At 39.5% G+C, this 14,049-nt stretch overlaps 1 pseudogene; it reads right to left on the bottom strand.

Annotated features, from left to right (window-relative positions):
• Nucleotides 1-469: 469 nt before the first annotated feature.
• Nucleotides 470-2,853, bottom strand: Gm12700 (annotated as a pseudogene).

Raw genomic sequence — 14,049 nt, 5'->3', positions numbered from 1 at the left:
TTTAAGGCTGGATTGGTGCCAACTATACTGGAATATAAAAGGCAAATCCAGTTGTCAAACACCTGATCCCAATTTAGAGCAAAGCTACACAGACTACAGCAAAACCTCACTGATAAATATGAAAACTTAAAATGTAGAAGAAAATCATCTCAGTCCCCATGAAGATTACCCACCTATTTATAAAAGTCAGTTCTGATGTTTTGTCCAGTCTCCCTAAAAGCGTGTTATCCAGCCAACAGTTTAATCAGCACAGATTGTGTCTGTTGCCCTGATAGAGGTTTTTGACCTAATAACAGAAAATCATCCCAATAAGACTAGGGTTAAAGGCATTCTTTGAATTCTATCTTTTAATATTTCAGAGGAAAACCAGAGGTGGCTTCCAGAGACACTGATGAGACCTTGGGTAATGTTCTCCAGCATTAGCACTGTGTTGATGTACTGTGAGCTGTGTACTTAAGGCTCATCCCACTCACTGTTTTTGTGCCAGGTTCCCTTAGCCACCTCTTCCATCATTGTAGTCCTCATCCCGAACCTGACCCCCAGACCGTCCACGTCCATACTGCCTGCCCTCCTTAAAGCCTGCATCCCAGTCTGTCTATGATCCGGTCATCCAGATGAGTTCCGTTTATGGACCACATTGTGTTCTCTGCATCGGCTCTTGAATAGTATTTCACAAAACAGAATCCACATGCTGTTTTCTTCATTTTATCCAGATCCATGATGATCTTCTTTATATGACCACTTTTGCTGAAGAGTTTGTAAATCTGTTCTTCAGTTATATAAAAGGAAAGATTTCCAACATACAATGTACAGCTTTCCTTCAGTAACTTTTCTTGTTCTTCATTGTCGCCCAGGAAGTGCTAGTCCTGGTATTTGCTGAGTTCCACGTAGGAATCGCTGTGCAGCGCCTTCAGTAAGCCACTCAACCTGACGCAGAAACACAAAACACGACACAGCCATGGCCGGGAGAACCAGGCAGCCAAAAATTCAATCTTGAAAGTTGCAAGAAAATGGGTGGGACTGGAAAATATTAACCAGGGTATTCCAGGCTCAGCAAAACAAATACTGTATGTTCTTTCTCATATTCATAGCCTAGCCTCTAATTGTTAAATTTGCATATGTAGGTAGGAGAAAACAAGGCTAAAGGCCATGGTTCTATACAAAATGAAAGAAAGGGGTTTTAAGGAAAGGGAGTAGGGAGGATAATAGAATAAAGCAAAGGGGGATATTAGGGGAAAGTTACAGAGGGGAAAAAGAGGATAGCGAGATAAAGAAATGGGAGAATCAAGCAAAATGAAATATGTTTGAAAATTGTATCTGGAAACTTGTTACTTTGTAAGGTAATCTTAAAAAGGCCTATTAAAAATTGCATTTCTACATAGTAGCAAAATATAAAAATAAATGAAAAGATTCAATTTTCAGGTAAATGAATAGAACTGGAATGTATTAAAGTGAACGATATACTCTAGGCCCAGAAAGACAACTGATGCACGTTTTCCCTCATTTGTGGATCCTAGCTCCAGATCTATTACATTATATGTTAAATTTGGGATGCTTTTGGAAGCTGAGAAATCATAGAGAGGCCATTGGGTGAGAGGTGCCTTAAGGAAGAGTGCATGGTAGCATGGAGGTAATAGAGAGTAGAGAGGGAGTGAAAGGCTAAAGAGAGGTGGGGAAGGGATGAGGAGATGAAAGGTGGAAGGTGGAATTGACTGAAACAATAGGGTGTGGAAAAGCCATTTGGAAGACCTACTACCTTGTAATCAAATTATATATACATTAAAAAAGAAAAGATTTGGAAGGGAGAGACATTGCATGGCTGGAAAAAAAGTGTTGTCTTAGAAGCTGTTTTTTGTCAAGCAAAAATCCTCATTTGGAATGGTAATTATTAAGCAAAACCAGGGACGGGATACCTTCTAACTAGTTGTTGGGTAGATCCCAGAGACCCCCCAGATCAATACAAATTCTTACCACTACTCTTGGTTGTTTACTATGACTAGGTGATAAGACCCCGTTGCTAAGGACTCACACATCCTGGCTGCATGACATAGAGAAATTAAGCTGGAGCTGAACAAGAATCTTCCTCTCTGATAGTCAGGTTCCACGAGTGCTGCAAAAGCTGAGGGGGAAGAACGAGCACCAGTGGTCTTCGAAATCCATTAAAGAAACCTACGGAAATGTAAACAGTGGAAGGAAATGAATAAAACTGCCCAAGACCTGAAAGTGGAAACAGAATCAATAAAGAAAACCAAAACCTAGGGAAAACTGGAAATGAAAAAGTAAGAACTGGGACAGGAACCTCAGTGGCAAGTCTCACCAACAGAATACATGATATGGAAGAGGGATGCTCAGGCATTGAAGACGAGAAAGAAGAAATGAATACCTCCATCAAAGAAAATGTTAAATCTAAAAAACTCCAGGCACAAAATGTTCACGAAACCTGGGACACCACAAAAAGACCAAATCTATGAATAATAGGAAGGAGAAGAAAATCAGGTCAAAGACACACACACACACACACACACACACACACACACACACACACACACACAATTTCAACAAAATTATAGACAAGACTTTCCTTAACCTAAAGGAGATTCCTACCAAAGTACAAGATGTGTGGGCTGTAGAAGTCAGTCTTGGGAAGGAGAAAGGAGAGTGAGGCACCACAGGTGTCTGTGACTCCCCAAAGAGTCTTGATCTGCCATGCAAGGCATTAGAGCTAAGATGGCTCCCAGAACACCAGTGAGAGAACAAAAGGGAAGCAAGATCAGTGTGGTGACTGCCTGCTCTGTCTTCACAGAAGCCCCAAAAGGCAATGATGCTCTCCTAGCTCCTTCTGAATTACCTCATCAGGCAGGGCTTTCATTGGGGCATGGTGATGGTGTGGTGAGATACAACTAGCCATGGATTTAGGGGCTTAGGATTGGTGCAAACATGTATGCATGCTTTTGTAGTGGGCAATAAACTCAGATGTGCACTCTGATGCTGGTCTCTGGAGTCTGATTTCCCAGGATTTGTCATGTGATTCTGTCTCTTCTTAACCCTCATCCTTGGCTCCCACAACAGGAAGCACACAGAATACCAAATAGAAAGGCCCAGAAGAAATATTCTCCTTGATATATAATAATCAAAACACTAAATGTAAAGAAAATAAAAAAGAAAGAATATTAAAAGCTTAAATGGAGAAAGACCAAGTAACATATGAAGGCAGGACTATTAGAAAAACATTTGACTTCTCAATGGAGACTCTGAAAGCCAGAAGAGCCTGGGCAAATGTTCTACAAACTGTAAAAGACCACAGATGCCAGCACATACTACTATACCCAGCAAAATTTTCAATTACAATAGATGCAGAAAATAGGATATCCAATGATAAGAACCAAATTTAAGCAGTATCTATCTACAAATATAGCCCTACAGAAATGCTAGAAGAAAAATTTCAACCTAAAGAGACTAATCACACCCAAGAAAAAGCAAGGAATAAATAATCTCAGGACAGAAAATCAAAAGAGGTGTGGAAAAAAATCACCACAACAAAATAACAGGAATCAACAAACACTGCTCATTGATAACTCTCAATATAAATATTGTTAAATCCCCAATTAAGAGACACAGACCAAAATAATAGATGTGAAAATAGGATCCATTCTTCTGCTGTATCCAAGAAACACACTTTAACAGCAAAGATAGACATCACCTCAGGATAAAAGAACAGAAAGTGATATTCCAAGAAAATGGACCTAAGAAGAAAGCTGGTATAGCTATTCTAATATCTGACAAAAGAGTTCAAACCAAAACCAATTAGAAGAGATAGAAAGGACATTACAGACTCAACAAAGGAAAAATCCATCAAGAGGACATTGCAATTCTTAATACCTATGTATCAAACATAAGGGCACCCAAGTTCATAAAAGAAACACTTAAATAACATATTGACCCTCACACAGTGATAGTGGGTGAATTCAATATTCTAGCCTCACTAAGAGACAGTTCATGGAGACAAAACTTAAACAGTGAAATGCAGGAGCAAACTGGCATCATACACCAAATGTAAGATAACAGATATTTACAGAACATTTCACCCAAACACAAAAGAATACAGCTTCTTCTCATCAGCTCATTAAGAATCTTCTCTAACATCCGAGCACTTGGGAGGCAGAGGCAGGTGGATTTCTGAGTTCGAGGCCAGCCTGGTCTACAGAGTGAGTTCCAGGACAGCCAGGGCTACACAGAGAAACCCTGTCTCAAAAAAACAAAACAAACAAAAAAACAAAACAAACAAACAAACAAGAATGTTCTCTAAAACTGATCATATGCTCAGACACAAAGCAAGTATCAACAGATACAAAAATACTGAAGTAACACCTTGCATCATATCTGACCACTACAATTAAAGCTGGATATTAACAACAATAGAAACAACAAAAAGCTTACAAAACTCACAGAAAGTGACTTACTACTGACCAAAAAATGGGTCAAGACAGAAATTAAGAAAGAAATTAATTAAAATTGTTTTAAATTGAGCGGAAATTAAAACACAACATACCCCAAACTTAGGGGACCCAATGCAGGCAGTTCAAAGAGGCAAGTTCATAGCACAAAGTGCCAACATAAAAAAAATCAGAGAGATCTCACACTTGTAACTTAACAGCATACCTGAAAGCTCAAGAACAAACACACACAAAAGGAGTAGCTGGCAAGAAACAATCAACTCAAGGTCGAAATCAATAAAATAGAATCAAACAAACAAAAAAAAATACAAAGAAAAAAACAACAAAAGAAAGAGTTGGTTTTTTGAAAACAAACAAACAAACAACCCCCCCAAACCAAGATGGGCAAACCCTAAGCCAAATTAACAACAAAGTGGAGAGAGAAGATCCATATTAACAAAATTAGACACAAAAGGGGCCATAACAACAGACACTGAAGAATTATGGAGATTATAAGGACATACTTTAAAAACATGTATTAACCAAACTGGAAAATCTGAAAGATAGGGATAATTTTCTTAATACATACCACTTATCAATGTGAAATCAATATCAGATAGGAAATTTAAACAGACCTAAAGTTCCCAGTGAAATAGAAGCTGAAATTATGTCTTTCAATCAAATGGCCCAGGGCTAGATAGTTTTAGTGAGGAATTCTACCAGACTTTCAAAGAGTTGATGCCAATACTCTTCAAATTATTACACAAAATAGAAACTGAAGGAACTTTGCCCAGTTCACTTTGTAAGTTCACAGTTATCTTGATACCTAAACCACATAAAGACCCAACAGAGACACAAGGATGGTTCAACACATGTAAATCAAATGGAATCAAATAAATGTAAACTACCACATAGACAGAAAGACAAAAAAAAAAATAAAAATAAAATAAAAATAAAAAACCAAAACAAGAACAAAACCACCATGAACAGAAACAACAGCAAAAACAAAACAAAAGCAAAAACTAACCCCAACACACATCATCGTCTCATTAGATGCAGAAAAGGCCTTTGACAAAAATTCATCATCCTTTCTATTTTTTTTAATATTTTTATTAGGTATTTTCCTCATTTACATTTACAATGCTATCCCAAAAGTCCCCCATACCCTCCCCCCCACTCCCCTACCCACCCACTCCCACTTTTTGGCCCTGGTGTTCCCCTGTACTGGGGTATATAAACTTTGCATGACCAATGGGCCTCTCTTTCCAGTGATGGCCAACTAGGCCATCTTTTGACACATGCGGCTAGAGACAAGAGCTCCGGGGTATTGGTTAGTTCATAATGTTGTTCCACCTATAGGGTTGCAGATCCCTTTAGCTCCTTGAGTACTTTCTCTAGCTCCTCCATTGGGGGCCCTGTGATCCATCCAATAGCTGACTGTGAGCATCTACTTCTGTATTTGCCAGGCCCCGGCATAACCTCACAAGAGACAGCTATATCAGGGTCCTTTCAGCAAAATCTTGCTACTATATGCAATGGTGTCAGCATTTGGAGGCTGATTATGAGATGGATCCCTGGATATGGCAGTCTCTAGATGGTCCATCCTTTTGTCTCAGCTCCAAACTTTGTCTCTGTAATGCCTTCCATGGGTGTTTTGTTCCCAATTCTAAGAAGGGGCAAAGTGCCCACACTTTGGTCTTCGTTCTTCTTGAGTTTCATGTGTTTCGCAAATTGTATCATATATCTTGGGTATTCTAAGTTTCTGGGCTAATATCCACTTATCAGTGAGCACATATTGTGTGAGTTCCTTTGTAATTGGGTTACCTCACTCAGGATGATGCCCTCCAGGTCCAACCATTTGCCTAGGAATTTCATAAATTCATTCTTTTAAATAGCTGAGTAGTACTCCACTGTGTAAATGTACCACAATTTCTGTATCCATTCCTCTGTTGAGGGGCATCTGGGTTCTTTCCAGCTTCTGGCTATTATAAATAAGGCTGCTATGAACATAGTGGAGCATGAGTCTTTCTTATGAGTTGGAACGTCTTCTGGATATATGCCCAGGAGAGGTATTGCTGGATCCTCCAGTAGTACTATGTCCAATTATCTGAGGAGCCACCAGATTTATTTCCAGAGTAGTTGTACAAGCTTGCAATCCCACCAACAATGGAGGAGTGTTCCTCTTTCTCCACATCCTCGCCAGCATCTGCTGTCACCTGAATTTTTTATCTTAGCTATTCTGACTGGTGTGAGATGGAATCTCAGGGTTGTTTTGATTTGCATTTCCCCGATGATTAAGGATGCTGAACATTTTTTCAGATGCTTCTCAGCCATTCAATATTCCTCAGGTGAGAATTCTTTGTTTAGCTCTGAGCCCCATTTTTTAATGGGGTTATTTGATTTTCTGGAGTCCACCTTCTTGAGTTCTTTATATACATTGCATATTAGTCCCCTATCTGATTTAGGATAGGTAAAGATCCTTTCCCAATCTGTTGGTGGCCTTTTTGTCTTATTGATGGTGTCTTTTGCCTTACAGAAGCTTTGCAGTTTCATGAGGTCCCATTTGTCAATTCTTGATCTTACAGCACAAGGCATTGCTGTTCTATTCAGGATTTTTTTTCCCTGTGCCCGTATCTTCGAGGCTTTTCCCCACTTTCTCCTCTATACGTTTCAGTGTTTCTGGTTTTATGTGGAGTTCCTTGATCCAGTTAGATTTGACCTTAGTAAGAGGAGATAGGAATGGATCAATTCACATTCTTCTACATGATAACCACCAGTTGTGCCAGAACCATTTGTTGAAAATGCTGTCTTTTTTCCACTGGATGGTTTTAGCTCCCTTGTCAAAGATTAAGTGACCATAGGTGTGTGGGTTCATTTCTGGGTCTTCAATTCTGTTCCATTGGTCTACTTGTCTGTCACTATACCAGTACCATGCAGTTTTTATCACAATTGCTCTGTAGTAAAGCTTTAGGTCAGGCATGGTGATTCTACCAGAGGTTCTTTTACCCTTGAGAAGAATTTTTGCTATCCTAAGTTTTTTGTTATTCCAGATGAATTTGCAGATTGCTCTTTCTAATTCATTGAAGAATTGAGTTGGAATTTTGACGGGGATTGCATTGAATCTGTAGATTGCTTTTGGCAAGATAGCCATTTTTACAATGTTGATCCTGCCAATCCATGAACATGGGAGATCTTTCCATCTTCTGAGATCTTCTTAAATTTCTTTCTTCAGAGACTTGAAGTTCTTATCATACAGATCTTTCACTTCCTTAGTTAGAGTCATGCCAAGGTATTTTATATTATTTGCAACTATTGAGAAGGGTGTTGTTTCCCTAATTTCTTTCTCAGCCTGTTTATTCTTTGTGTAGAGAAAGGCCATTGACTTGTTTGACTTTATTTTATATACAGCTACTTCACTGAAGATGTTTATCAGGTTTAGGAGTTCTCTGGTGGAATTTTTAGGGTCACTTATATATACTATCATATCATCTGCAAAAAGTGATATTTTGACTTCTTCCTTTCCAATTTGTATCCCCTTGATCTCCTTTTGTTGTCGAATTACTCTGGCTAGGACTTCAAGTACAATGTTGAAGAGGTAGGGAGAAAGTGGGCAGCCTTGTCTAGTCCCTGATTTGAGTGGGATTGCTTCCAGCTTCTCACCATTTACTTTGATGTTGGCTACTGGTTTGCTGTAGATTGCTTTTATCATGTTTAGGTATGGGCCTTGAATTCCTGATCTTTCCAAGACTTTTATCATGAATGGGTGTTGGATTTTGTCGAATGCTTTTTCCGCATCTAACGAGATGATCATGTGTTTTTTGTCTTTGAGTTTGTTTATATAATGGATTACGTTGATGGATTTCAATATATTAAACCATACCTGCATCCCTGAAATAAAACCAACTTGGTCAGGATGGATGATTGTTTTAATGTGTTCTTGGATTCGGTTAGCGAGAATTTTATTGAGTATTTTTGCATCGATATTCATAAGGGAAATTGGTCTGAAGTTCTCTATCTTTGTTGGATCTTCCTGTAGTTTAGGTATCAGAGTAATTGTGGCTTCATAGAATGAGTTGGGTAGAGTACCTTCTACTTTTATTTTGTGGAATAGTTTGTGCAGAACTGGAATTAGATCTTCTTTGAAGGTCTGATAGAACTCTGCGCTAAACTCATTCTGGTCCTGGCCTTTTTTTTTTTTTTTTGGTTGGGAGACTATTAATGACTGCTTCTATTTATTTAGGGGATATGGGACTGTTTAGATCGTTAACTTGATCCTGATTTAACTTTGGTACCTGGTATCTGTCTAGAAATTTGTCCATTTCATCCAGGTTTTCCAGTTTTGTTGAGTATAGCCTTTTGTAGAAGGATCTGATGGTGTTTTGGATTTCTTCAGGATCTGTTGTTATGTCTCCCTTTTCATTTCTGATTTTGTTAATTAGGATGCTGTCCCTGTGCCCTCTTGTGAGTCTGGCTAAGGGTTTATCTATCTTGTTGATTTTCTCAAAGAACCAGCTCCTCGTTTGGTTGACTTTTGAATAGTTCTTCTTGTTTCCACTTGGGTGATTTCGCCCCTGAGTTTGATTACTTCCTGCCGTCTACTCCTCTTGGGTGAATTTGCTTCATTTTTTTCTAGAGCTTTTAGGTGTGTTGTCAAGCTGCTAGTGTGTGCTCTCTCTAGTTTCTTTTTGGAGGCACTCAGAGCTATGAATTTCCCTCTTAGAAATGCTTTCATTGTGTCCCATAAGTTTGGGTATGTTGTGGCTTCATTTTCATTAAACTCTAAAAAGTCTTTAATTTCTTTCTTTATTCCTTCCTTGACAATGATATCATTGAGAAGAGTGTTGTTCATTTTCCACGTGAATGTTGGCTTTCCATTATTTATGTTGTTATTGAAGATAAGCCTTAGTCCATGGTGATCTAATAGGATGCATGGGACAATTTCAATATTTTTGTATCTGTTGAGGCCTGTTTTGTGACCAATTATATGGTCAATTTTGAAGAAGGTCCCGTGAGGTGCTGAGAAGAAGGTATAACCTTTTGTTTTAGGATAAAATGTTCTGTAGATATATGTTAAGTCCATTTGTTTTATAACTTCTCTTAGTTTCACTGTGTCCCTGTTTAGTTTCTGTTTCCATGATCTGTCCATTGATGAAAGTGGTGTGTTGAAGTCTCCCACTATTATTGTGTGAGGTGCAATGTGTGCTTTGAGCTTTATTAAAGTGTCTTTAATGAATGTGGCTGCCCTTGCATTTGGAGCATAGATATTCAGAATTGAGAGTTCCTCTTGGAGGATTTTACCTTTGATGAGTATGAAGTGTCCTTCTTTGTCTTTTTTGAAAACTTTGGGTTGGAAGTCAATTTTATTCGATATTAGAATGGCTACTCCAGCTTGTTTCTTCAGACCATTTGCTTGGAAAATTGTTTTCCAGCCTTTTACTCTGAGGTAGTGTCTGTCTTTTTCCCTGAGATGGGCTTCCTGTAAGCAGCAGAATGTTGGGTCCTGTTTGTGTAGCCAATCTGTTAGTCTATTTCTTTTTATTGGGGAATTGAGTCCATTGATATTAAGAGATATTAAGGAAAAGTAATTGTTGTTTCCTTTTATTTTTGTTGTTAGAGTTGGCATTCTGTTCTTGTGGCTGTCATCTTTTTGGTTTGTTGAGGGATTACTTTCTTGCTTTTTCTAGGGCGTGATTTCCGTCCTTGTATTGGTTTTTTTCTGTTATTATCCTTTGAAGGGCTGGATTCGTGGAAAGATAATGTGTGAATTTGGTTTTGTCATGGAATACTTTGGTTTCTCCATCTATGGTAATTGAGAGTTTGGCTGGGTATAGTAGCCTGGGTTGGCATTTGTGTTCTCTTAGTGTCTGTATAACATCTGCCCAGGATCTTCTGGCTTTCATAGTCTCTGGTGAAAAGTCTGGTATAATTCTGATTGGCCTGCCTTTATACGTTACTTGATCTTTTTCCCTTACTGCTTTCAATATTCTATCTTTATTTAGTGCATTTGTTGTTCTGATTATTATGTGTCAGGAGGAATTTCTTTTCTGGTCCAGTGTATTTGGAGTTCTTTAGGCTTCTTGTATGTTCATGGGCATCTCTTTCTTTAGGTTTGGGAAGTTTTCTTCTATAATTTTGTTGAAGATATTTGCTGGCCCTTTAAGTTGAAAATCTTCATTCTCATCTACTCCTATTATCCGTAGGTTTGGTCTTCTCATTGTGTCTTAGATTTCATGGATGTTTTGAGCTAGGATCCTTTTGCATTTTGTATCAGATAGCTGAACCAACTGTAAGGACCCAGGTAATCTCCAGTGTGGATAGAGATCTCGAAGGGTCCTAGCAGTTCTGTGTATGGCATACACAGGCCCTTTGCTAAAGGGCCTTGTGTATTAGATTACATACCCAAAGCTCGCTCTCAAGGTCCATTCCCTTATTTGGCCACTGACTCATTCCTGAGACTAAACATCAAGATCCGATAATCAAAATTCAGTATTTGGCTAATAAATCCAATTGGGAGTTACCCACTCCTCCTAGCACAGACTCCTTTTTTTCTCTTTAAAAACCCATGCCTACAACAAACAAACAAACAATAAACAAAACAAAAAAACCATTTGCTCTTTCTTGCTTGCACTTGTTGGCTGCTGCTGGCTGTGCACTGCCCCCACCCCCATTTGCACTTCTGGGGATAATAAATCTCCTTTGTGCTGAGAGTTTGGTGTCTGGGTGTGTCTGGTACCGACTCAGAGAGGCCTGACATTCCTTACAACTTAAGTTCATAGGGAAACTCAGACACAGGAACTAGCCAAAGTTTGCCAATAAAAATTCTAGGCCTAGAGAGGCAAAGAAAGGGAGAAATGAAGATTTTCCCTTTGGCATTTCCCCTGGATGATCCATTAGGTAGAATGCTTAGGTTCTAGAAAGGTAATTCACAAACCAAAGGAAAGGAAACCCCAAAACGGATCAGATGTTGTTTCTACAGGCTCTTGTTGGGTTATAAAGTTTTCTCTAACTTGGGCTCTGTGAGACCACAGGGAGGGTGTATGTGAAAATGCAGGGGCTGACAAAGCTGGCCTGACACTTGCAACAACAATGACAGTCTGGTATGTATATGTATGCATATGTAATTATATTTGGCTATATATAAAATTTGCTACAGTGTACCATGTATGTAATTTGGGCTTAACTCTTGTTTTGGAAAATGAAATAGGAAAGACAAAGACATAATTAATATATGAGAGATATTTATAAAGCTATAAATATGAGGCTATAATTTTGTCAAGAAAAGATATGTTTTACATAATATAAACTTTGTATAAAAATAAGAATTTTTCCTAAAACTATAAGCTTAAAATAAAAATAGGTTAAGCCAAACCATAGAGAATATGAGTAAGATGTCAAAGCTTATGGAGAATGGGATGTGGGGCATTGGGCTATGCAAAGACAGCCTGGTTCCAAGTTAAGGCTAGGTGGTGAACCCCGGGACCAGGTGGTGACAATTCATCTACATGGGACGGAAGGAGTTCTCTCATGTCTCCTGGAACTCAAGGCTCCTGTCGAAGTTACCGCTCCTTCAGCCCCCACAAGAGAAGCTTGGCTTTTAGTCATGTAGGCAATGTCCCAAAAAGTCTGACCTTTAGGCTAGACTTCTCCCCAGTTACCTAGCAACAGTGAAGACCATAAGAAGGGCTGCTTGGCCCCACCTCACTCTCTTGCTCTCTTGCTCTTACTCCTCTTACTCTCCTCTCCTCTCCTCTCCTCTCCTCTCCTCTCCTCTCCTCTCCTCTCCTCTCCTCTCCTCTCCTCTCCTCTCCTTTCCTCTTGACCGTGGCTGGTATCTCTCTCTCTCTTTCCACCTTTTGTCTTTCCCCCTGTCTTTCTATAATAAAGCTCTAAAATCATAGACTGTCTCTGTTCATCAAGGCCTGCTGTGCAGACTCTTGCCTGTGTAGGAACCTCTCTCCCTCAGCCCTCTCTCCCATAACCTCGGGGCTACAGGGTGTCGTCCCAGGGTCCCCGGTCGGGGGCTGACCCTTGTCCACCCCTCGTCTCATCGAGTGGGGTCAGTGGCTTAGATGCTCACCAGGCTGAGTGGAAAGCATCTGGCAGCCCTCCCGCGTCTGCCTGCTCAGAGCATAGGAGGAACTCTGGCGGGGCGGGGCCTATCCTCCCTCCCCCTCTTTCCCCTGCCCCCATTTAGTTCCCACAATGGGACATAAGGGTAATGTGTATTTGCTGGCCAAATATTACAACTGTTAAGTTTATCATGATCTACTACTCATGGTAAGATTCACAAGAACTGGCTCAAAAGATCAAGGAATGTGTGTGTAATCACAATAACTACTGTATTTTCTTTTGCTAGTGTTTAACCACGTGGGGAAACTAAGTCATAATAAAATTAGGATTTGTTTAAAGCTGGCTTTATTTTTAAATAATGTAAACTTTATGTGAATGTTACTCAAAAGTTAAAATGACAAGATTGGTAAAACTGTCCTTTTTGATTTTCAACAAAAGCTTAGATGCCTACACTGTTGTGAGTTAAGATCTCCAGTGAACACACACAGACACTCCTAAAGCAGAAAAGAAAGCCTTCATTGCCAGCCTGCAGCTGCACAGGCAATTTGCCCAAATCATGCAGCCCTGAGCCTCATGGTTCCTTGTCTTTTATTCACAAAAAACATATTCTGATTGACACACTTCAGTTAACAAGAACAGTCTGCAAACAGAGAAACTACAGAAGCCCAAAAAAGCAAAGTTGCATTGTATCCTGGAACTATAGACTAAGTCCATAGATTTGGTCTTTGTTGCACTTTGGCAGGTGTTGGGCCTATACCTTGGGTTTTAAGATGAGAATGGTGTCTCCAATATGATGTCAATTGTACTAAGGTCTGTGAACCTGTTACAACACCAAAGAAGATCAGATTTTTAAAAAGAAAGAAAATAGCTAAAATGTTGATGAGATCTATCTGGACATCACCTGTCCTCTTAGTCAGAGAGACTATACAATCTCTAGAGACTGGACTCTCTGTTACACGTATTGTATAGAAGGGGTTCCTAACCTCCCTAATGCTGTGACTATTTGATACCTTTCCTTATGTTGTGGTGACCCACAATAAAACATTTTTCACTGCTTCTTCCTAACTGTAATTTCACTACTGTCATGAATCACAATGTAAACATCTGACACGCAGGGTATCTGATACGCCACCCCTGAAAGGGCGGTAGACCCACAGGTTGAGAACCTCTATTGCTGTAGAGGGAAGAGAGGGACTCCATTTCATAGTAATATGTGCTGGAGGCTCTAAGTAGCTAAAGGAGGCATTTTATTTTATGGTCTTGTAAGGCCTGGTGCCAGCCCAGAGACATGGCAGGGAGGTTAATTCCATGAGAGAATGGGTTTAATGACTCTAAACACAAGTTCCCACTTCCTTTTTTCCCTTGGCTAAGTACTCAGGGTCTTCTGTCATCCTCTTATGCGTGTCTAGGTTTAACTGTGTCAGTCTGCTTTACATCCTGTTTATTTAAAGGCTTTTCAGATGTATTTATCATGTCTGCCCAAAATCCTCCAACTGTCATCCGAAGCCCAGGCCAGATAGCAGGTGATTCATAAGACATGCAACAG

This window comes from Mus musculus, chromosome 4 (assembly GCF_000001635.26).
Source record: "Mus musculus strain C57BL/6J chromosome 4, GRCm38.p6 C57BL/6J".
In the NCBI taxonomy this organism is placed as follows: domain Eukaryota; kingdom Metazoa; phylum Chordata; class Mammalia; order Rodentia; family Muridae; genus Mus; species Mus musculus.
This window is presented reverse-complemented; position numbering and strand designations above follow the sequence as displayed.